Consider the following 25,457-nt stretch of genomic DNA (forward strand, 5'->3'; position numbering starts at 1 on the left):
TATGGTATCGACTGCAAACTTTGTATACTTATGTCATACTGATGACAATACTATATTATGTCATAAAAAAATAAACATATTTTAAAATATTTTTTACATGTTATGTTTCGGCTTGGGTCTAATTGACCATGCTCAACTGACGTTGGCTGTAAATCACCCACGGCCCCTTACGTTATGGCAAGCTTTGCGGCCACTTCCTAGAGTCGTGGAGTTCTGCCATTACGAGTAGGAAACATTTCATTAAAGCGTGTTTAAAAAATAATATTTTTAAACATTACTTATTGTCCCCAGATCGGGCTTACCCCTCCCCTCATGACCCCCCCCCCTCAAGAACCTTCTGGAAGGTCTTAGAGGGTCTTAAATCTTAAGGAGTCTTAGGAAGGGGTGGGGGAGCCCATCCCCCTCATCATCCAGCCCCTGGGGTTCTGGGGTGTCAAAGCCCGGGCACGGGCCTCCCAGGGGGGAGGGGGTTTGACCTTTGGTCAACCCCTACGCACCTCGCTCTCTCTCGGCTGCCCCCTGTCGGCCCGTGAGCGTGGTGGCAGGTAAGCTGCTTACAGCACCTTGTTATGGTGCAACATATATAGATGTCACAATTCTTTCAACGCGAATTGCCAAACGAAGATAACATTTTAAGTTGTTCGTATTAGAAACCGCTGCTTGCAACGCCGCGGTTTGATTTGTGTCTCAGGGAGGTCTCGGGGCAGCTGTGAAGGCGTCCGAGTGAGAGATATCCCCCTTCATCGTTGCGATCAGCTTCGCATTTTAGCCACGCCGTTTGAGACCCATTCAGGGCAGTGAAAAAGGCGCCCGTGGCTGTAAATGAGACGATGTCACAACGCGAGGTTGCACTGTGCAAATATAGCAGCTCATGGCCGACACGCTCCAGGAAGAAACAACAGCGATGGCGATGGCAGCAGGTGCAAGCAAACGAAGAAATAGCAAGGCACAATGTGGAGTCACTTCTAAATATTAAATTTGAAAGGTTGACTATGCAGGAGAAGTTGAATGTCAAACAACTGGGTCCTGATCAACCGATTAGAACACCATAGGGGCCGTCCATAAATGACGTCACGCACCTAGGGAGGAGGGGGCTCAGACATTTGTGACGATGTGTGACGAGGGGGGTTTCAGAAATGTGACGTCAAATCAAAATGCGCAACTTTAAATAAATATAGACAACACGTTCTACTTAATTAAATAGACTTTTTAATAAATGTTTTCTCCTACAACATCAGAGTGCAGCGCCACATTAAATACGCACTACAATGTTTTATTTTTTGGGGGGGGGGGGGGGCAGAACTTTGTGACGTCATATTTGAGGGGGGGGTCTGACTTTTTGTGACGCCGTGTGACGAGGGGGGGGGGTCAAAAATCGTCAAAAATCGCGTGACGTCATTTATGGATGGCCCCATATTTTCAGAAGTCACCTACAACAGCCCCACTTAAAGGAAATATAACGAGCCGCCACTGCTCCTGACCCCCTTTGTCTTCCCAACACAATGCCTCATTACTCCCCTCCTCCCCCCCAAGCTTCCTGTCGCCCCCTAGCTAGGACCAGGACTTTCCAACTCCTCTGTAACAATCCCTCCCGTTCGACTGACATTACAACAAGAGCACTTACAATCAGCCGAATATTCATTTACAATCATTATCATCTTACGTACAATGTTATAATTGGTGTACAGTGCGTTGTAAAATGTGTTATATAAATCTAGTTAAGATGACGTGGCCCAATAACTTGGTCAACATCCGAAAGCTTTTTGGAAGGGAAAACATTTTAACAAAACTTGTAATTTATACTCTCCAGAATTTTAATCAAACACAAGTAGGAAACATGCGCATTTGAAATGGCTATCTGCAAACTTTCGTTTATGACTGCGACAACACACCAATCACGAGCGGAAAATAAACTCCTCCCATATGGTTTGGTCTCCCAACACGAAAAGTCGCATTGAACACATAACAGCACTTGCTGCAAGTACAGCATCAATGGCAGCACAGTGTTGATTCTGTTTTGTTTGAACGAATGGAACCCTGCAGAAGCAGGGTTACGAAAAATTGTTTAAGACTCATTAGAGTGTTCCTCTCCACGGAAATCTTTAGTAAAAGGCGAAAGATTTATTCGCTCTGAAGAGAAACCAGAGTAAAGAATCGTTACCCACTCTCCCGTTACTTATACAAAGCACGTATACATTTACCTTATGGGTCGTTTTGCATAGTTTACTGTAGTTAAATATTAACTATTCTCGCACGTCAAATATTAAACTACCATTTATATTATATAATCAAAAGTAAAAACTAATTATTTCGTTAGAGTGAATCGTTTGAATTAGTCTTCCGCACTTGTTTTTAACAGTGCTCATTACATATGCACGAATGACATCACATGGCGGCCCGTCAGACACGCCTTCTTTATTGATATCCGGCGGTTCATCTTCTTGGTTCTTTCGGTAAAGTCACGTAGAAGGGAAGTAATAAAATAATAAAAATAAAACATAATAAAACAATTCTCACGACGTTTCGGCCACAACGCAAGCAGCCGTCCTCAGGTGAAAACCAGGTCCGTCGAGGCGACAGAGTCTGAATGAAACAGCACACGAGCTTGGAGCATATATATAAGCTGGGCGCATTGACAAAGGAATTTGCATATCAAAATGAATTTAGCATATTTATGGGAAATGCAGGAATGTGATTAGTACTGCATATGCATGTGCATTATGCAGGATTAACAGCATCAAAGGGAGCTGCAGTTACTGCTGCTGCTGCAGTTGCTGCTGCTGCTGCAGTTTCTGCTGCTGCTGCAGTTGCTGCTGCTGCTGCAGTTGCTGCTGCTGCTGTTACTGCTGCTGCTGCACTTGCTGCTGCTGCTGCAGTTGCTGCCTTATCCATTTTAATATAACACTATGTATTATTCTACCCACCCTAATGTGTATCACACTGCTATATATTTACTATACAATTACGACACCATACATTACTCTGCACACTGCACCATGCCAGTGAGTGGAACGCGGTCTGAAAGTCACCGTAAACGTGAACACAATCAGTTAAGATCCGAAATGGTTTATTACGTCCTTCCAATGATTGCTAAGCCAGAATCCATCTTCTCGGTTGAAATTGTCTCTGTGTTTGTATATGTGGATCGCCTCATGAACGAATCTCTCATGATAGCCAGATGGCTTGCAGAGAACCTCTGTCTTGGAGAAGTCAATATCATGTGAGCCCACTGAGTTGTAACAGTGATCTGCCACGGCTGAGGTGTTTGTCCTACCGTGTTTCAGGTCTGCCTTATGTTCACGGATGCGGTCCGAGACATGTCGTTTGGTTTCTCCAATGTAACTGCTACCACAGAGGCAACTTAGTTTGTAGACGCCAGGGTACTGTATGTCTGGAACCACATCTTTTACAGACGGGACCAGATCACAGATTTTATGTACTGTGTTGAATCGGACCTGGATCTTGTGTTTAATCAGGATTTTGGAGATCTTTTTTGTGACCCCAGCAATGTAGGGTAAGGTGATGGTCTTGAAAGGCTCCTCAACAGGATCCTTCTTGATGGTTGGAGTGATGGCTTTGCGGATTGTGTAGTCGGAGTAACCATTAGCCTTAAGAGCTTGGCGTACGTGTTTGAGTTCACTGGAAATGTGTTCATGGTCGGAGATGCATTGGGCTCTATGATATAGAGTCTTGATGAGGGAATTCTTCTGGGATGGATGGTGGTGGGAATCCGGTTTTAGATAAGCATCCGTGTGGGTGGCTTTCCTGTAGACAGAGTGGCTCATTGAACCATCAGGTCTCCTTTTGATTAGGACATCCAAAAAGGGTAGCTTGCCATCATTTTCGACTTCCATGGTGAATCTGATGGCTGGGTGTATGGAATTGATGTGGTCGAGAAATTGGTCTAGAGCAGGCCGGCCATGTGGCCAGATGACAAAAGTGTCGTCTACGTACCTCTTCCATAAGGTCGGGCGTAGAGTGGCAGTCTGGATGGCGTCCATCTCAAATTTCTCCATGAAGATGTTGGCTACAACCGGAGATAGGGGGGAGCCCATTGGGGTGCCCTCAATTTGCTTGTAGAAGGTTCCATTCCAGGTGAAGTATGTATTGGTTAAGCAGTGTCTCACCAGGGGGGGTACCCCAGCATTCAGTCCTTGATGAACCAAGTCTTCAATGATTGCGATGGTGTCAGGCATCGCCTGACACCATCGCAGACGTAGCAAGATCTGAAATCTCTGTAACCCTCAAAAACGCTAAGATGCCAGCTAGCAACATCAGCAAAGATGAGCGTTTTGAATTAGCTCAATTAAAAAAGAGGGATGACATTGTCATCCTCTCAGCCGACAAAGGCAATGCCACTGTCATCATGGACAAAATAGAATACAACAACAAAATTCAAGAACTACTCAACGATGGCAGCTATACAAAAATAAAAAGAGACCCCACCAACAGCCTCGTCTCCAAAACCAACAACATCATTTCTGCTTCAACCGCATTAATTGATCAGACCAAACAGTTCTCGTTGAAACCTTCTGCAGCCAGGCCACCAAGATTGTACGGCTTGCCAAAGATACATAAAGAAGATACACCTCTTCGTCCCATTGTTTCTACTATCAACTCCCCCACTTACAAACTGGCTCGTTTTTTGTCCGAAATCCTACGGCCTTTCACTGGAAAAACCACCTCTGCAGTACTAAACTCTACTGACCTGGTATCGACAATCAAGGGGATTGCCCTGTCCCCAGACGACCTGCTTGTCAGTTTTGATGTGGTTTCCTTGTTCACCAAGGTGCCTGTGCCTGACACCATCGCAATCATTGAAGACTTGGTTCATCAAGGACTGAATGCTGGGGTACCCCCCCTGGTGAGACACTGCTTAACCAATACATACTTCACCTGGAATGGAACCTTCTACAAGCAAATTGAGGGCACCCCAATGGGCTCCCCCCTATCTCCGGTTGTAGCCAACATCTTCATGGAGAAATTTGAGACGGACGCCATCCAGACTGCCACTCTACGCCCGACCTTATGGAAGAGGTACGTAGACGACACTTTTGTCATCTGGCCACATGGCCGGCCTGCTCTAGACCAATTTCTCGACCACATCAATTCCATACACCCAGCCATCAGATTCACCATGGAAGTCGAAAATGATGGCAAGCTACCCTTTTTGGATGTCCTAATCAAAAGGAGACCTGATGGTTCAATGAGCCACTCTGTCTACAGGAAAGCCACCCACACGGATGCTTATCTAAAACCGGATTCCCACCACCATCCATCCCAGAAGAATTCCCTCATCAAGACTCTATATCATAGAGCCCAATGCATCTCCGACCATGAACACATTTCCAGTGAACTCAAACACGTACGCCAAGCTCTTAAGGCTAATGGTTACTCCGACTACACAATCCGCAAAGCCATCACTCCAACCATCAAGAAGGATCCTGTTGAGGAGCCTTTCAAGACCATCACCTTACCCTACATTGCTGGGGTCACAAAAAAGATCTCCAAAATCCTGATTAAACACAAGATCCAGGTCCGATTCAACACAGTACATAAAATCCGTGATCTGGTCCCGTCTGTAAAAGATGTGGTTCCAGACATACAGTACCCTGGCGTCTACAAACTAAGTTTCCTCTGTGGTAGCAGTTACATTGGAGAAACCAAACGACATGTCTCGGACCGCATCCGTGAACATAAGGCAGACCTGAAACACGGTAGGACAAACACCTCAGCCGTGGCAGATCACTGTTACAACTCAGTGGGCTCACATGATATTGACTTCTCCAAGACAGAGGTTCTCTGCAAGCCATCTGGCTATCATGAGAGATTCGTTCATGAGGCGATCCACATATACAAACACAGAGACAATTTCAACCGAGAAGATGGATTCTGGCTTAGCAATCATTGGAAAGACGTAATAAACCATTTCGGATCTTAACTGATTGTGTTCACGTTTACGGTGACTTTCAGACCGCGTTCCACTCACTGGCATGGTGCAGTGTGCAGAGTAATGTATGGTGTCGTAATTGTATAGTAAATATATAGCAGTGTGATACACATTAGGGTGGGTAGAATAATACATAGTGTTATATTAAAATGGATAAAGCAGCAACTGCAGCAGCAGCAGCAAGTGCAGCAGCAGCAGTAACAGCAGCAGCAGCAACTGCAGCAGCAGCAGCAACTGCAGCAGCAGCAGAAACTGCAGCAGCAGCAACTGCAGCAGCAGCAGTAACTGCAGCTCCCTTTGATGCTGTTGTAATGCGGGCGTAAATGGGCGGGGCGGATATGACGATCCAAGAGGGAGGAGTCAGGGTGACGTGGGGGAGAAGTTATAGTGGGGAGACAGGAAGCCATCTGGGGCAGTCGGGGGAGTGAAGGGTGGTGAACACGTTGGGTGGTCGCCGTGCCTCAGCCTGGTGGCTGAGGGGCTCATGACGGCGCCAGCCAGCGGGGTGGAAGAGAGAGTGGAGGATTGAGGTTGGAAATGGCGAGATAGCCATAGAGGCCACGAAGGGCTGACATTGGGAAGTGGCGAGATCGCCACGCACGGAGGAACAGGGAGCAGCGATGGAGCTGCTGGGGGAGCAGCCAGAGGGCTGCACCAAGAGCCTGCAGCGGAGCTGCAGGAGCGTGGAAGGCTACGGGAGCGAAGGCAGATGTGGGGCTGCCAGGGAGAGAGTCTCAGGAGGAGTGCCGTGTGGGAAGGAGAACGCGAACCCCAAATAAAGGACACGGAGTCAGCAAGAAGTGTTCGAGTCCTTTTTATTACACTGTTAATCCTGCATAATGCACATGCATATGCAGTACTAATCACATTCCTGCATTTCCCATAAATATGCTAAATTCCTTTTGATATGCAAATTCCTTTGTCAATGCGCCCAGCTTATATATATGCTCCAAGCTCGTGTGCTGTTTCATTCAGACTCTGTCGCCTCGACGGACCTGGTTTTCACCTGAGGACGGCTGCTTGCGTTGTGGCCGAAACGTCGTGAGAATTGTTTTATTATGTTTTATTTTTATTATTTTATTACTTCCCTTCTACGTGACTTTACCGAAAGAACCAAGAAGATGAATCCCTGCAGTCACGAAAGCTTTAAATCGAAAAATCCGGCGGTTCCCCTCTCCAAGCACCCACATTCAACTCTGCTGTGAACGGACGCCCGTTCTCTACCGTGACCATCCCGTGTACAGGGAAATTTACTTTTCAGGTCCATACGGCGTACAGACGTTTCAATAGGGGCAAAAATGTATAATGTTTTTCTTTCTTGGGGCCGTCCATAAATGACGTCACGCACCGAGGGGGGGGGGGGGTTCAGACATTTGTGACGATGTGTGACGAGGGGGGGGGGGAGTTTGAAAAATGTAACGTCACATCGAAATGCGCAACTTTAAATAAATATAGACAACACGTTCTACTTAATTAAATAGACTTGTTAATAAATGTTTTCTCCTACAACATCAGAGTGCAGCGGCACATTAATTATTTTTTGGGGGGGAGGGGGGGCAGAGCTTTGTGACGTAATATTTGAGGGGGGTCTTACTTTTTGTGACGCCGTGTGACAAGGGGAGGGGGTAAAAAGTTAACCCGTAAAAACAAAGTTTTTCACTATAAATCCTTTATATGCGTGGCGGCTAGAGTCCTCTCGTCCTCTGGCTTGAGATGGCTGCCACCTATGGGTCAGATGATTGCATGCCACCATTAAGCAATTGGTAATTAAATATATTTTTGTCCTAAAAAGTGTAAAATTTTGGGGAAAAAATTTCACGAAAATTAATTGTCACGCACAACGAGTCTGTGTGGAAAATGTCATCTCGATTGGATCACGGGAAGTGGGTTAAAAAACGACTGAAAGATTTGCACAGTCGTAAGCGCGCAAGCAAGCAAGCGCGCAAGCACGCAAGCAAGTGAACTTAATATAAAGGATTAAAAAAATCGTCCAAACTCGCGTGACGTAATTTATGGACGGCCCCGTATGAGTGCTTCAACTGCTGCTGCAGGCTATTTGCTGCTGCAACTGAAGGGTGCTGCTGGTGCTGTTGTTGTCGGCATCTCTGCCGATGCTTCTGCTGCGCATTTCAGCTGTTGCTGCTGTGTTTTATGCTCCTGCTGCTGTCACTGCAGCAGCTTTAAGTGGTCCGTGTTCGTTGTCGTATGTTCGTGCGGGTTATCTGTACCTCACCACCTGGATGTGAGATTTTAGTTGTTGCTCTGCGTCTACGTAGGTCATACGAAATAAAGAAGTGCAGTGCTGTGTCTACATCTGCAGCTGCTGCATCTGGTTCGGCTGCTAATACTGCTGTAGTGGTTTAACGCGCGCCAAGGGGGGTAATTGTAAACACGTGCGGGCTGGGAACAGTGGGGTCGTACCGGGGACAGGCTGGTGTTGCTGGGGGACAACGGAGGAGACGGAGACGGCCCGTTAGGCGATTATGGGATGCAGGGCAGTGATTGGCCGGGCGCGGGGCGTGGGGGGGAGACGCTGGTTAATTGGAAATTAATGAGGAGGGGGGATAAATAGGAGAGCGTCAGAGTGAGACGGGGAGTTGTGCGGGGAGCTGGACGGAGTCGGTCGGAGCAGAAGAAGAAGCGTAGAGGAGCAATGGGGTAGAAGTAGAAAAAGTGTAGAGTAGTAGTGGAGTAGAAGAAGAGGTATAGGGTAGCAGTAGAGATGGAGAAGCTGAACGGGAGAGACAGTCGGAGTGAGAGGGAGAAGCCGAGAGAGAGCGACAGTCGGAGTGAGACGGAGAAGCCGAAAGAGAGCGACGGCTGGAGTGGGACGGAAAAGCAGAGAGGGAAGTCGGGAGAGACGGAGAGAGAGAGGGAGGAACGGAGCGAGCGAGGCCAGCGGAGCGCGGCGAGCTAGCGGAGAACACGCTGGAGAATGATGGCGAAATGTGCTGTGTTGGATACAATAAAGTGACGACAGAAAAGAAAGAAGTTGTCCGCGTCAAGTTCAGCACATAAACTTATATTGCTGCCGCTTCTACTGCTCCCGTTACTTCTATTGCTGCTCCTGCTGCTTCTATTGCTGCTGATGCATCTATTGCTGCTGATTATATTGCTGCTGATGCATCTATCGCTGCTCCTGCTGCATCTATTGCTGCTGATGCTTCTATTGCTGCTCCTGCTGCTTCTATTGCTGCTGATGCATCTATTGCTGATCCTGCTGCTTCTATTGCTGCTGATGCATCTATTGCTGCTCCTGCTGCATCTATTGCTGCTGATGCATCTATTGCTGCTGATGCATCTATTGCTGCTGCATCTATTGCTGCTGCTTCTATTGCTGCTGCTGCTTCTATTGCTGCTGATGCATCTATTGCTGCTGATGCATATATTGCTGCTCCTGCTGCATATATTGCTGCTCCTGCTGCATCTATTGCTGCTCCTGCTGCATCTATTGCTGCTCCTGCTGCATCTATTGCTGCTGATGCACATATTGCTGCTTCTATTGCTGCTGATGCATCTATTGCTGCTGATGCATCTATTGCTGCTGATGCATCTATTGCTGCTGCTGCTGCATCTATTGCTGCTGCTGCATCTATTGCTGCTGCTGCATCTATTGCTGCTGCTGCTTCTATTGCTGCTGATGCATCTATTGCTGCTGATGCATATATTGCTGCTCCTGCTGCATCTATTGCTGCTGCTGCATCTATTGCTGCTGATGCATCTATTGCTGCTGATGCATCTATTGCTGCTGATGCATCTATTGCTGCTGATGCATATATTGCTGCTCCTGCTGCATCTATTGCTGCTGATGCATCTATTGCTGCTGATGCATATATTGCTGCTCCTGCTGCATCTATTGCTGCTGATGCTTCTATTGCTGCTGATGCTTCTTGCTTTGCTTGCTGCTGCTGCTTCCGCCCACATTCAACTTCCGGGGCAATGCTGTTCTGAAATGTGGTGGAGGAGGTGCCCGCCTAATAATGGCTTGGAGTATAACATTTGTTTGGGCTTTTTAATTGTTTGGCGTATAAACGAAATATCTTAATAATGACGACGGTACCGAATTATCAAAACATGATTTTGTATTCGCAAACAAATGAGGGTATGAAAAGTAGCCCTGTATAAAATGCAACTTTGGGCGGGGGGGGGCATAATGTAAATTACAGTTCGTATAAGCCGATACGAGTGGCCGTAGTAAATTCTACTCTGGTTTCTCTTCAAAGGGGCCGTCCATAAATGACGTTACGCGATTTTGGACGATTTTTGCCCCCCCCCCTTTGTAACACGACGTCACAAAAAGTCAGACGCCCTCCCTCAAATATGACGTCAAAAAGCTCTGCCCCCCCCCCCCAAAAAAATATCGCTTTAAACTATTGTCATTGTAGTGCATATTTAATGTGACGCTGCACTCTGATGTTGTAGGAGAAAACATTAAAAAGTATGTTTAATTAAGTAGAACGTGTTGTCTATATTTATTGAAAGTTGCGCATTTTGATGTGACGTCACATTTCTCACCCCCTCCCCCCCTCGTCACATCGTCAGAAATGTCTGACCCTCCCCCCCCTAGGTGCGTGACGTCATTTATGGACGGTCCCTTAGCATATTTTGTTGTCTTTGCTCCGGCAGGGCTCTCATCGCAAAAACAATACAAGAGCTCTGTGTTTTTGTTTGCATGCGGTATTTATAAATTCACGACTACCCTCCCTTAATTTTATTGACCGTGTAATTGCTACAAGTTTTTATTGTATGTCGAACGAACCTAATAGAAGCTCAAACCGGCTGTCAAAACTGGCGTTTTAATAATTAATGCAAATTGTGTGTGTACATAATAGATGACGATATATTGTTTGAAATTTATAACATTTAAGAACTTTCAGACGTCTATTTCCTGAGCCATTAGTTGCTGATAAAGATATCGGCTACGTCACGTGTCCGCCATTGGTCGAATGCTGTAATTATGCAAATAACACAATGGAGTGCAAATATACTATTTCCTTTACTGTAATTACTATAATAATTACTATATGTATAAAGTTTTATGGAAGTTTATTATTCAGATGTATCGAACAAGTTGTACATACTCGAAGAAATTTAAATGTAACCAAGTCCGCGAAAGAAAGGTCCCATAGGATAAATGTAGTCAGTGCCCATATAAGTGCCTAGGAGTGGAGCGTTAAACTTTACTCTGGTTTCTCTTCAGAGCGAATAAATCTTTCGCCTTTTACTAAAGATTTCCGTGGAGAGGAACACTCTAATGAGTCTTAAACAATTTTTCGTCGTCCTGCTTTTGTAGGGCTCCCTTTGTAAAAAAATATCAGGTTTAACGTGCGGTGTTTGATTTAACCGTGGTCAGTAACTGTCGCTCTTTCTGCCGATACGTGTTCTCTCTCTGTGTGTCTTTGTGATGTCTGTCTGCTTGTGTGTCTGTCTATAGTTTTCTGGTTAGATTTTTGTTGCTATTTCTTTCTTTTATGCCTGATGATGATTGCTTGTGTTGCAGTCGAAACGTGGTAGCATGCAACTATTTAATTAATTATTTTATCTTTATACGTGACTTAACCGAAAGAACCAAAGAATAATTCCTGCAGTCACGAAAGCTCAAAAATTGAGATTTACTGTCTAAAGTTTGCATTTTGTTAAGCATACATAAGCAGCCCAAACAAGCTGCAAACTAGTTTATTTCCGGTCCTTGTGTCAATTACAAACGGCAATGAAATGTAGAGGACAATGTTTAATGGTCGTATAAGGCCGAGTTTCGGCGCGAAAGTAAACGCTGGTTGAGCTACGGGCGCTCTACCTCACCACAAGCCGTCGTACATCAGCAGCAGCCCAAGGTTGAGCAGGGGGACACTCCCAACGCTCCTTCGAAGGCCGTGGCTTGAGCTTCCTGGGCCCACTCGACACTGGTCAAGTCTCCATTTACCCCGAACCACCCCGATCATCTCGTGAGGCAAGGGCCACAACCCCGCTGGACGACAAGCGCAGAGTAAAACACTGAAATGTCGGCGCTTGGGAGAGGCGGAAATGTCGGCGCTTGGGAGAGCCGGATGTAACGAAGGCGTGACTTGGACGTCATGGTTACGTCATTTGTGCATACGTAATGAACACGACTGAAACGCTTAAAGAAGAATTTAAACGAGTCAATACAATTAAACGAGTCGATACAATTAAAAATGTTACGATAGCATAATATAAAAGCTGTATTGACGTTTGAGAATAGTTAATATTTAACTACAGTAAAGTATGCAAAATCACCCATAAGGTAAATGTATGTCTGCGGCGTATAAGTACTGGGCGAGTGAGCTGGATGTTTTACTCTGGTTTCTCTTCAGAGCGAATAAATCTTTCGCCTTTTACTAAAGATTTCCGTGGAGAGGAACACTCTAATGAGTCTTAAACAATTTTTCGTAACCCTGCTTCGGCAGGGTTCCATCCACAAACAAATATTAGAAAGTGCGTGCTGCGTGCGGTTCACAGTTGTTGGGTTTGTTCACACTACATCATGACTGGAAGCTGTAGTCATTTTTCTTTGACGTTGCTTAAAGGTTTTTTTTAAGATGATTTGTACGTTCCGCGTATGCGACGGGCCTCATACAAAAGAAAATTGATTCGTGTTGCAATGTAGCGGCGGTGGTGGCTATTGTTAATCATTTGCCCGTCTTTCCTACATTTTAGGCTGAACCAACAGCTTTTATACTCTGGTTCTTTCGGTAACGTATTTTGTTTTATTTTATACCTACGTGACTTTACCGAAAGAACCAAAAAGTATGGATTCCTGCAGTCACGAAAGCTTCAAATCAAGGTTAAACAGCATTTAGTTTCTCCTGATCGTAGATAATGTAATCCTTATTTATGCATCTCTCTCCATGCTTCATGATGCATTTTACAGTTTTTCTATTTTTATTTTTTTGGTAGTGACCAAATAATACGCACCGAATAAAACATTTACGCACATTGTAAACGTGTTAACTTTCCCTTATCAGATTTGTGCAAACAATCCATTTAGTAGATCGCTACCTTTGTCAGATGTTAACAGAGGGGGCTCTCGTTACGAAAATCTCCAAAAAGTCCTTGTTAAACACGTTATGCAAAAAGGTGATCCTCCCAGGGAGAATGTTCATTGACCTGCGATTTCCCCAAATACGGGAAACTCGACTGTGTAGTTTGTGGATCGTGCTATCACCACCCAACATTAAAATATAGTTCTTAAAATATAACAGCGTTTTTTTCCACCTCAGTACAAAATAGCTGTATAACTTTGGTGTAACAGACATGTATCAAACTTGTTGCTAATTTAAACAGGACGGTTATTCAAACTATGAACGCTTTAGTCTTAGGCATATCAATCAAGTTCAGCTCCAGTTGTATTCACCCAGCAGGAGCTGAATTCGCTTTGTCCGCTTGAACAAAACTGTCTACTTGCGTACTTGTATCTCCAAAAACGAAAACTGAGCATTCGATTGCTCCATCACATGGCACGAAGAGCAATCCACGGCTTTGGAAAGGGTCTTGCCAAAAAGTCGTACTAGCAATCTAGCAGTTAAAATAATGATCAGATAATACATAGCTGCATATGAACACAGTGAAAGGGGATGAACTTTTAACTGCAATACATCCGGTCCTTGGACGGGCTATAGGCTAGTCAGATAATAAATAGCTGCATAACTTTGTCGCTATGAACACAAAGTGTCCCCCCCTCCTCCCCCCTCTTTTTCCATGACTTGAAGCACCCGTACACAGCAACCTCAATCTTCTTTTTATTGTAAAGGAAACCCTGCCAGAGCAGGGTTACGAAAAATTGTTTAAGACTCATTAGAGTGTTCCTCTCCACGGAAATCTTTAGTAAAAGGCGAAAGATTTATTCGCTCTGAAGAGAAACCAGAGTAAAGTTTAGCGCCACCACTCGTAACTACTTGTATGATCACTCTGTGCATTTATCCTATGGGACCTCATTTTCGCGACTTTAGTGAAATTAAAACGTGCTTTAATACAACTTAAAATCAGTAATTATTTAATTCCCATTCATGTTTTTACACGAGGGTTATTAAAGTAAAGGTAATAGTATACTGCACATAGTTTACTTTGCATTGTGTTCATTGTACATAATTACAGTATTGGACCAATGGCGGACCCGTAAACGTTGCCCAATAACTTCGTCAGCATCCGTTAGCTTTTAAAAATACTGAATATTTTTACAAATATATTTTAATAAGTATACTGTATTGATGTTTATTATATGTATTATGCATACCAACTGTCATCTATTATCTACATACGGCGCTGCATGTTTTCTTTAAACATTACTCCAACCAAAGAAAGATCCCACTTTAGCAGTAGGGGGCAAGCGTGTCCCCACCAGCCACCGCAAACATGAACCCAACCCCAAGCGATCCTCCACCCACCACGCGTCAGAAACTTTGACGACCCACGCGCTCGCTGATGCCCAGAGTGTTCAGGTCGCTTGCGGTGCGGGGTGCCACGCAGAGCAGTGAGTGCTGACGACAACCTTGGGACTGACCACGGGTTGACAGTTGAAATAAAATACATATTACTAGCTGTACTACCCGGCTTCGCCCGGGACTTGTATCCACCACGGCCGGCCGCCTTTGTCTCCCCAGTGGCGATGTTAATACGCCACACCAGTTACTCGTTTGAGGCTGAGTCGACCTAGGGGAGGTTCAAATAATCTTGACCGGTGGTGGCCATGAGCGGGAATCGAACTGGGTTCGCCGGGTTGGTAGCGCAGCGTAGCGTTAACCACTACACCCACCGCTCCTCACACACACAGACGCACAGACACACACACAGACACACGCAGACACACACAGACAGACACAGACAGACACACAGACACACAGACAGCACGCTAACCACTACACTACCGCTCCCCACACACCACACACGCACACACACAGACACACACACAGACACACACACAGACACACACACACAGACACACACACACAGACACACACACAGACAGCACGCTAAGCACTACACTACCGTTCCCCCTACACACCACACACGCACACACACAGACACACACACAGACACACACACACAGACACACAGACAGCACGCTAACCACTACACTACCGCTCCCCACACACCACACACGCACACACACAGACACACACACAGACACACACACAGACACAGACAGCACGCTAACCACTACACTACCGCTCCCCACACACCACACACACACACACAGACACACACACAGACACACACACACAGACACACACACAGGCAGCACGCTAAGCACTACACTACCGTTCCCCCTACACAACACACGCGCACACACACAGACACACACACAGACACACACAGACAGACACACACACACAGACACACAGACAGCACGCTAACCACTACACTACAGCTCCCCACACACCACACACGCACACACACAGACACACACACAGACACACACACACACAGGCAGCACGCTAAGCACTACATTATCGTTCCCCCTACACAACACACGCGCACACACACAGACACACACACAGACACACACACACAGACACACAGACAGACACACACACAGACACACACACAGACACACACACACAGACACACACATACAGACACACACACACAGACACACAGACAGCACGCTAACCACTACACTACCGCTCCCCACACACCACACACGCACACACACAGACACACACACAGACACACACACACAGACACACACACACAGACACACACACAGGCAGCACGCTAAGCACTACACTACCGTTCCCCCTACACACCACACACGCACACACACAGACACACACACACAGACACACAGACAGCACGCTAACCACTACACTACCGCTCCCCACACACCACACACGCACACACACAGACACACACACAGACACACACACACACAGACACACACACACAGACACACAGACAGCACGCTAACCACTACACTACCGCTCCCCACACACCACACACACAGACACACACACAGACACACACACACAGACACACACACAGGCAGCACGCTAAGCACTACACTACCGTTCCCCCTACACAACACACGCGCACACACACAGACACACACACAGACACACACACACACAGACACACAGACAGACACACACACACAGACAGCACGCTAACCACTACACTACCGCTCCCCACACACCACACACGCACACACACAGACACACACACACACACAGGCAGCACGCTAAGCACTACACTACCGTTCCCCCTACACAACACACGCGCACACACACAGACACACACACAATACACACACACATACACACAGACATACACATACATACAAACACACACATACATACACACAAACACATACACAATACACACACACATACATACAGACACACACATACATACACACAAACACATACAGACACATACATACACACATACATACAGACACACAGACATACACATAAACACATACACACATAGTCATGACCTGGCTTTGCCCGGGACTTGTATCCACCACGCCCGGCCGCCTTTGTCTCCCCAGTGGCGATGTTAATACGCCACACCAGTTACTCGTTTTGAGGCTGAGTCCCTCCCTCGCCACTCTGCCTCCCTCGCCACTCTGTAGAGGACGTGAAATTTGTATGAATTTACCTCAGAGTGGCGTGTTGGGTGTCGAGGCCTAGCACCGTGCAGAGCCTCCCGCCTTGCCTGATTTTCCCACCCGGCGAACGCTGGGTACGGGTGCCGGTCCCCCCCCCCCCCCGCGCTATTAAAAATGGCGTCCACCCCGCGGCGAAAAGTTGCTACTCGTTGCCAGGGGCAACCGCCGTCCAATGAAAGCGGCGAAGGCGTCGTTAGCTGTTGCCAGGGGCAACCGCCGTCCAATGAAAGTGCGTATGGTCCGAAATCCACACACACATACACAGACAGACAGACAGACATGCACGATTTTATATATATAGATGGTTCTCTAAGAGTACCTTTTGCCCTCGCGTTTATACCGATACTAGCTTTACTACCCGGCTTCGCCCGGGACTTGGATGTTTGCATTCTGACCACAAGTATTGTGGTTAATGCAGACATGATTCCTTGTAAAACGTTTCAGTTTGGTGCTTTAACATCTTAACACCTATAATAGTAGGGTTTTACCCTTTCAACTGGTATAAAACTGACACCTTTATAAAAGGGATAATGTTTGCAATAACCACAACACAAGCAGTCAAAATGCAAACAAAAAGAAACAACTCTGATAATGATATGCACTGTCCTTGAAGTTGATTGGTCCACACCCGAGACAGCTTTTCTTAGAGCCTAGTCTCCATTGGTGTTGGACCAGATGACGCCAAAAGGCGTACAACTCTTTTTGTTTGCATTTTGACTGCTTGTGTTGTGGTTATTGCAAACATGATCCCTTGTATAAAGGTGTCAGTTTTGTACCAGTTGAAAGGGTAAAAACCTACTATTATATTTTGCCACTGGTAAAGGAGGTCTCATAGCGTAAATCTTAACACCTGTTTTGTTGCCAGAAAAAAAGCAAAAAGCTATTCTCATCTTTTGGTACTGGCAAAGGAGGTCCCACGATGATGTTTAAGATTGACCTTAACATTTAAAAAATTGACTGCTCTCATCCGTTATTATTTTATGCTTTAGCTCGCTGGGGTTGAAGGTTGCCTTGCACGTTTTAGACACTATACATGGGCAGTGTGATCGACAGAGTCGCCAAATTTTGCATTAAATTAGCAAAAAGCATGAAAATTGGTGAATGTTTTGACGAGGGACTGTTCTGTTTCTTGTGCAAGTGCAAAGGCAAGCAATCTCTGTCACTTTATAATTAGAACAAACACTTGACTTCACTTTAGCACCGTTTTCAACTGACCTGCAGCTTTGAACTGACACTTTTTTCATCCCCGAAGGACGATTGATAGCGAAGAGTGAAGAAAGTAGGCTGCTGATACTGCCGGAAGTAACTTTGCAATTAACAAAGAGCAAACAGGAGCATTAAAGGTCGGACAAAATTGACCAGAGTATACTTGTATGTGGAAATTAAATGGCAGTGAATATTGCACAAAAGTATGTCAGCAAACACTTGACTGCATTACACTGTAGCGCTGAATTAATGGCAGTGAATTTTGCACGAAACTAAGTCATAAAACACCCCACTGCATCTCACTGTAGCACTGTATGAATGGCAGATATTCTAGCGCGAAATTATGGCATAAAACAGCAGCTCACTTAATGTGACTGTAGCACTGCATCTAAGTGACCTTATATTTGTTCAAATTAACGGCTCTTATACTTTATTATCTTCTTCTGCCACTCGCTGGGCTTTAAAACACATTCCTGCGGAGGGAGCTGGTAGGAACGTTGGGTTGCTCGGTCAATGGCCAGTGTCAACGGCGGCGTGGTGTATTCCGCAAATATGCCCGACTGTGAGGGCGGGCACAAGCCGGCGTGAGTAGGTTAAAAGTTTAGTTTTATAAGGGCACCACGGGGTGACCAGCCCGATCCCCACCCCTCCCACCCCCCACCCTCCCCACCCAGCCCCTCCCCAGCCTCCCCCAGTGCAAATTCCACCTCTGTGACTGTCTCCACTGAAAAAAAAAATTGGATGCACGACGGACGGACAGAATAATCCCCTGTGGGCTGGTGTAACCAGGAGCTTCCTCCCAGTAAAATAGCTGCATAACTTTGTCGCCATGAACACACAGTGTCCCCCCCCCACTCTTTCCATAACGTGAAGCACCCGGACCCAGCTAAAACCTCAATCTTTTATTTGCTTTTAAACACAGCAGGAGGACTGTCGGAGCTAAATATTGCTAAGATGACGTGGCCAAATAATTTGGTCAACATCCGATATCTTTTTACAAGGGAATACATTTGAACAAATTTTGTAATTTATTATCTCCAGAATGTTTAATGAGACACCAGTAGGAAGCTTGCGCATTTGAAATGGCTAATCATTTTGTGCTGTCCACTTCGTTAAACTCTTCTTTATGACTGTTAAAATCCCACATCACGAGCAGAAAGGAAACTCAACCCCTCCCCCCCCCCCCATATGGTTTGGTCTCCCAATACGAAAAGTCGCATTCAACATAGCACTCCTGCAAGCACAGCATAAACAGCAGGAACATGTTGATTCTGTCTTGTTTAAACGAATGGAACCCTGCCGAAGCAGGGTTACGAAAAATTGTTTAAGACTCATTAGAGTGTTCCTCTCCACGGAAATCTTTAGTAAAAGGCGAAAGATTTATTCGCTCTGAAGAGAAACCAGAGTAAAGCTTAGCGCCACCACTCGTAACTACTTGTATGAGCACTCTGTACATTTATCCTATGGGACCTCTTCTTCGCGACTTTAGTAAAATGAAAACGTCCTTTGATACAACTGTAAATCAGTGATTATTTAATTTCCATTAATGTTTTAAAACGAGGGTTACTCAAGTAAAGGTAATAGTATACTGCACAGTTTACTTCGCATTGTGTTCATAGTACATAATTACAGTATTGGACCAATGGCGGACCCGTAAACATGGCCCAATAAATTGGTCAGCATCCGTTAGCTTTTAAAAATACTGAATATTTTTACAAATATATTTTAATAAGTATACTGTATTGATGTTTATTATATGTATTATGCATACCAACTGTCATCTATTATCTACATACGGCGCTGCATGTTTTCTTTAAACATTACTCCAACCAAAGAAAGATCCCACTTTAGCAGTAGGGGGCAAGCGTGTTCCCACCAACCACCGCAAACATGAACCCAACCCCAAGCGATCCTCCACCCACCACGCGTCAGAAACTTTGACGACCCACGCGCTCGCTGATCCTCAGAGTGTTCAGGTCGCGTGCGGTGCGGGGTGCCACGCAGAGCAGTGAGGGCTGACGACAACCTTGGGACTGACCACGGGTTGACAGTTGAAATAAAATAAATATTATGGTTATCTAAGAATACCTATTACCCTCGCGTTTATACCGATACAAGCTTTACTACCCGGCTTCGCCCGGGACTTGGATTCATGTATGTTTGCATTCTGACCACAAGTATTGTGGTTAATGCAGACATGATTCCTTGTAAAACGTTTCAGTTTGGTGTTTTAACATCTTAACACCTATAATAGTAGGTTTTTACCCTTTCAACTGGTATAAAACTGACACCTTTATAAAAGGGATCATGTTTGCAATAACCACAACACAAGCAGTCAAAATGCAAACAAAAAGAAACAACTCTGATAATGATATGCACTGTCCTTGAAGTTGATTGGTCCACACCCGAGACAGCTTTTCTTAGAGCCTAGTCTCCATTGGTGTTGGACCAGATGACGCCAAAAGGCGTACAACTCTTTTTGTTTGCATTTTGACTGCTTGTGTTGTGGTTATTGCAAACATGATCCCTTGTATAAAGGTGTCAGTTTTGTACCAGTTGAAAGGGTAAAAACCTACTATTATATTTTGCCACTGGTAAAGGAGGTCTCATAGCGTAAATCTTAACACAACTGTTTTGTTGCCAGAAAAAAAGCGAAAAGCTATTCTCATCTTTTGGTACTGGCAAAGGAGGTCCCACGATGATGTTTAAGATTAACCTTAACATTTAAAAAATTGACTGCTCTCATCCGTCATTATTTTATGCTTTAGCTCGCTGGGGTTGAATGTTGCCTTGCGCGTTTTAGACACTATACATGGGCAGTGTGATCGACAGAGTCGCCAAATTTTGCATTAAATGAGCAAAATGCATGAAAATTGGTGAATGTTTTGACCAGGGACTGTTCTGTTTCTTGTGCAAGTGCAAAGGCAAGCAATCTCTGTCACTTTATAATTAGAACAAACACTTGACTTCACTTTAACACTGTTTTTAACTGACCTGCAGTTTGAACTGATACTTTTTTCATCCCTGAAGGACGATTGATAGCGATGAGTGAAGAAAGTAGGCCGCTGATACTGCCGGAAGTAACTTTGCAATTAACAAAGAGCAAACAGGAGCATTAAAGGTCGGACAAAATTGACCAGAGTATACTTGTATGTGGAAATTAAATGGCAGTGAATATTGCACAAAAGTATGTCAGAAAACACTTGACTGCATTACACTGTAGCGTTGAATTAATGGCAGTGAATTTTGCACGAAACTAAGTCATAAAACACCTCACTGCATCTCACTGTAGCACTGTATGAATGGCAGATATTCTAGTGCGAATTTATGGCATAAAACAGCAGCTCACTTAATGTGACTGTATCACTGCATCTAAGTGACCTTATATTTGTTCAAATTAACGGCTCTTATACTTTATTATCTTCTTCTGTCACTCGCTGGGCTTTAAAACACATTCCTGTAGAGGGAGCTGGTAGAAACGTTGGGTTGCTCGGTCAATGGCCAGGATCAACGGCGGCGTGGTGTATTCCGCAAATATGCCCGACTGTGAGGGCAGGCACAAGGCGGCGTGAGTAGGTTAAACGTTGAGTTTTATAAGGGCACCACGGGGTGATCAGCCCCACCCCTCCCACCCCCCACCCAGCCCCACCCAGCCCCACTCTCCCCCCCAGCCCCTCCCCACCCAGCCCCCACCCTCCCCACCCAGCCCCCACCCTCCCCACCCAGCCCCTCCCTGCACGACGGACACAATAATCTCCTGTGGGCTGGTGTAACCAGGAGGTTCCTACCAGTATAAACGTGAATTAGATGCACTATGTGGAAAATAACCGAGAAAATTTCTTTTTTAGCATAACTTCGAAGCATAGATGAGATTTGCCTGTTGTTTCAAGAACGTAATAAATAAGTGAAGACAAATAATGCACTGTGATGCTGCGTAGAAATATTTATTTCCCTCACTTTCTATAAAGAGACGTCAAATCTGGAACGCATTTGGGGGGGGTTGGCCTCATGTGGAGTGACATCACGCGCGGGACACAGAGACATTCTTGGCTCATTATCGTAGTAAATTGCTGCTGTACCACCACCCTTTTTTCCTTGCCTGAATGAATTTGCAAAACTGTAGCACAGGGGTGAAGCTTCAATCAGCACAGTGGATCCATTACTATTTAGCCAGGTTTCTGTTAAAAACATGCAATCGAGTTTGTTATCGGTGATTATTTTATTTATAACAAATTATTTATTGTTAAGTGAACGGAAATTGAATAATTCAAATTTTAGCGTTAAGTGGCTGTTAAGGCTTTTTGATGGGTCAAACTATTAGTGGAATGTCGGCTAAATTGCTGAAATTGACACCACCGGAGGATAGTTTATAACGTGAGGTGTGTTTTACCTGATCGATTCGTATTGGGACCTCACTTCAAGAAACCATATGTGAATTAAGAGAATGCGAGGCTTGGTATAGACGAGTTGAGAGACCCCTGCCGCCTCTGCAACTGCGATGGTGGCGACAATGGTGGTGAAAGTCGCGTGCGATGCCCACTTCAACTATAGCAGGAGTAGGTTGCACCAAGACCGTAGCCATGGAGTCAACATTGGGGGGGGACCAAATCTTCCATGGAGTCTGGGGGTCCCCCCCCCCCCAGAAAAAAAATCTAAATGTGAAAACTAATTTCCTGCCATTTCCTTCCTAAAATATAAAAAATATCAGCAACACATAGGATGGACTTTTTATTTATTTTTTACAATAATGTCTAATAGTGTATTGTATTACATTGCTGTTTTTTTCTTTTTCACCTTTTCTTGTTTCATTGTATGTAATGTCAGAGATTAGGGATGAATAAAGTACAACCATAACCACAATCATGTAAACAGAAATCTATTTTATAGCAATATATTGGGGGGGACATTTTGAGCATATTTGAATATTGAGGAGGGATGTGTGTCCCCCACTATTGGGGGGGGGGTGTGTCCCCCCCCAAATAAATATTCTAATTACGGCCTCGGGTCGCACTGTGAATTTGACGCGATAGTGGACAGTTGCGCAGCGCCATCAAGAAAGCTCTTCGTGACGATCTGGAGCACACGGGGACCCAGATGAAGGTGAACGCCGACAAGGCTTGAACGTCTCCCTGTGCAGTCCCTTCTTTGGGAGTCAAAGCGTAGTTTCTGCATGGCATTTGGAAGGTGGTGGCCAGAGGTCGCAAACGGGTTTTGATTCCTTACCCGTACCCGGCCGCACCAGGGTCGCAAATGGGTACCCGTACCCGGCCGTACCCGTACCCTACCCGGCCGGGTACGGGTAGGGTACGGGTATCGGGTACCTGATTGCGACCTCTGGGATGAAGCCATGTTGCAGGCGCGGGTGGGTTGATTCTAGGAACTTGAATTGTGAGAAGAGACTAGACGTTGGGAAATGAGTGACAAACAATTACTCACCAGTGACTCACGGTCTACCCGTACCCGGCCGCACCAGGGTCGCAAACGGGTACCCGTACCCGGCCGGGTACAGGTAGCCGGGTATCGGGTAGGGTACGGGTATCGGGTACCCGGTTGCGACCTCTGGTGGTGGCTACCTTGCAGGACAGATGTCGCACAAGAAGACCGCAGCTGGAACCCCCATAATCACTAAATGTGTCGTTAAACCCGCCACCACCCGTACAGCCAATTAGGAAGGTTTGTCACATATTCTTGGTTCTTTCAGTAAAGTCACGTAGAAGGGAAATAATAAAATTATTATTATTTTGTTATTCTTCTTATTTTATTTCCCTTCTACGTGACTTTACCTTAAGAACCAAGAATATGAATCCCTGCAGTCACGAAAGCTTTAAATAAAAATTTAAGGTTTGTTACGTAAACAAAACTTGCCAATTGTTTACTAGTACAGCACACCGGTGTGTTGGAGAGCAAATCCACAACTTTTACAATTCGAGTATGACATTTCGCTGGTGATTACAACCATCTTCATCGGGCGATTGTGAAGAAGTCTTCCTGTTTTGGTCTTAAATAGTGGAAAGGTGATGTCAAATCATTGTGAGCTGATCAGGTGCTAAGACCAATTGGAGAGTTAATGTATACTGTATATCAGTGGCGGCTCCTGCAAAATCTCTCAGGGGGGGCAAATGTCTGGATGATTGATAAGGATAAGGTCTACCCATGCAATGAATAAATTAACAGCTTAAGCATGTAAAGGCAACTTCACTTCTTTAATATTAATGAAAAATAAAGTGACTCTTACAATACATCTTGTTTGTTTATATACTCACTATTAAAACAAACCACTCAAGTTTATTTTATTAAAGATTCCACTAGGTAGCGATAAATTATATTGTTGGATGAAACGTGCTTACGTATGATGACGTTAGCACGTATGATGACGTAAGCACGTATGATGACGTAAGCACGTTAGGGCTTGCCCTCCCGGAGCCATAGAGAATGCATTGGAGCGCCCCCGTTCGAAAAAAAACATCTTTGAATGTAAGTCTATGGGGCCACTCGGGGCGATTCTCAGCCGGAGTGAAATCGCCCCAAAAGAGGCGGTACTCCACAGAACGTGACATGACGCTGATTGGACTATATCCAGAGGCTGACAGTGACGGCTAGCGTGACTGTGGTTGAATGACATTGGTGGTGCGTCGCCCAATCGCCCTAATGAAGAAACCGCCCCTGCTGTATATGATATAAATTACAATGGATCATGTTCGTTTCAGAATATGCAGTACAGTGGATCATTGATTATCAAGGGGAGAAGGGGACGTCGCATTTTCAAAAACGCCGGATAATCACTTAACATCATTGTTTAAACAATCTTATTGTTTGCGCATTATTGCATAACATGTTTTAGGGTTTGTGTATATATTATGTTTAAAACATTTGTTCACTTTAAGAAATTGATATAAATTAACATACAAATAAACAAAATAACCTACTGTAAAAATGCACTGCATACATTGTACCACACTTACCACTCCAATCTCGAAAAACATGTTAGCTAGTACGCTCTTGTTTCAACATGTGTGACGTTCGCCGGACTGATGTAAACAACCTCTTGAGCGGGTTTTCCGTGACCGCCGGATAATCGACGATCAACTGCACCTATAATTATTAGTAGGGTTATTCACAGTGAATCAACATGCAGTGGAATTATTCGGTGTTTAGTTTGTTACTCCACCCAGAAACTCCGATGAGCATAGCAGGCCAGAAGCTCAACATTGCATACATTGTGTTGATTTGCGGTCGTTTATTATTCATTAAACTTTGTACATTGCTTTGATGTAAATATATACTTATTTCAGCTTCATTTTATTTGTCCGAGTCGCGTATTTACAGACCGACAAAAAGCTGTGTACAGTATTGTTATTCAACAGACAAAGAAGAATGGAATGTGGGTGCTTGGAGAGGCGAACGGCCGGATGTAAGGAAGGCGTGTCCGCTATTTTACGTCATTTGTGCATATGTAATGAGCACGCATAAAACGCTCGGGAAGAGTAACTAAAACGATTACCCTTCGACTCAATGAAACTACAAACGTTATAATAGTATAATATAAATGTTCGTGTAGCATTTGACGTGCGAGAATAGCTAATATTATAATCACCGTAATGTACACGCCAGAGCCCCCATAAAGTAAATGTATATCTGCTTCATATAAGTACCGGGCAAGTGAGCAACGACGCT

At 45.1% G+C, this 25,457-nt stretch overlaps 5 non-coding genes across 5 annotated transcripts; 2 read left to right on the top strand and 3 right to left on the bottom strand.

Annotated features, from left to right (window-relative positions):
* Positions 1–2,033: 2,033 nt before the first annotated feature.
* On the bottom strand, positions 2,034–2,150 carry LOC133356615 (U5 spliceosomal RNA). The gene has a single exon (XR_009756865.1). It is a non-coding gene; the product is annotated as a U5 spliceosomal RNA (small nuclear RNA).
* Positions 2,151–11,130: 8,980 nt separating this feature from the next.
* On the top strand, positions 11,131–11,247 carry LOC133356626 (U5 spliceosomal RNA). The gene has a single exon (XR_009756876.1). It is a non-coding gene; the product is annotated as a U5 spliceosomal RNA (small nuclear RNA).
* Positions 11,248–12,262: 1,015 nt separating this feature from the next.
* Positions 12,263–12,379, top strand: LOC133356619 (U5 spliceosomal RNA). Its single transcript, XR_009756869.1, has one exon. It is a non-coding gene; the product is annotated as a U5 spliceosomal RNA (small nuclear RNA).
* A 1,341-nt stretch (positions 12,380–13,720) lies between these two features.
* On the bottom strand, positions 13,721–13,837 carry LOC133356621 (U5 spliceosomal RNA). Its single transcript, XR_009756871.1, has one exon. It is a non-coding gene; the product is annotated as a U5 spliceosomal RNA (small nuclear RNA).
* Positions 13,838–19,075: 5,238 nt separating this feature from the next.
* On the bottom strand, positions 19,076–19,192 carry LOC133356620 (U5 spliceosomal RNA). The gene has a single exon (XR_009756870.1). It is a non-coding gene; the product is annotated as a U5 spliceosomal RNA (small nuclear RNA).
* Positions 19,193–25,457: the final 6,265 nt, after the last annotated feature.

Source organism: Lethenteron reissneri, chromosome 54 (assembly GCF_015708825.2).
Source record: "Lethenteron reissneri isolate LAM-NWPU_2019-01 chromosome 54, ASM1570882v1, whole genome shotgun sequence".
Lineage (NCBI taxonomy): Eukaryota > Metazoa > Chordata > Hyperoartia > Petromyzontiformes > Petromyzontidae > Lethenteron > Lethenteron reissneri.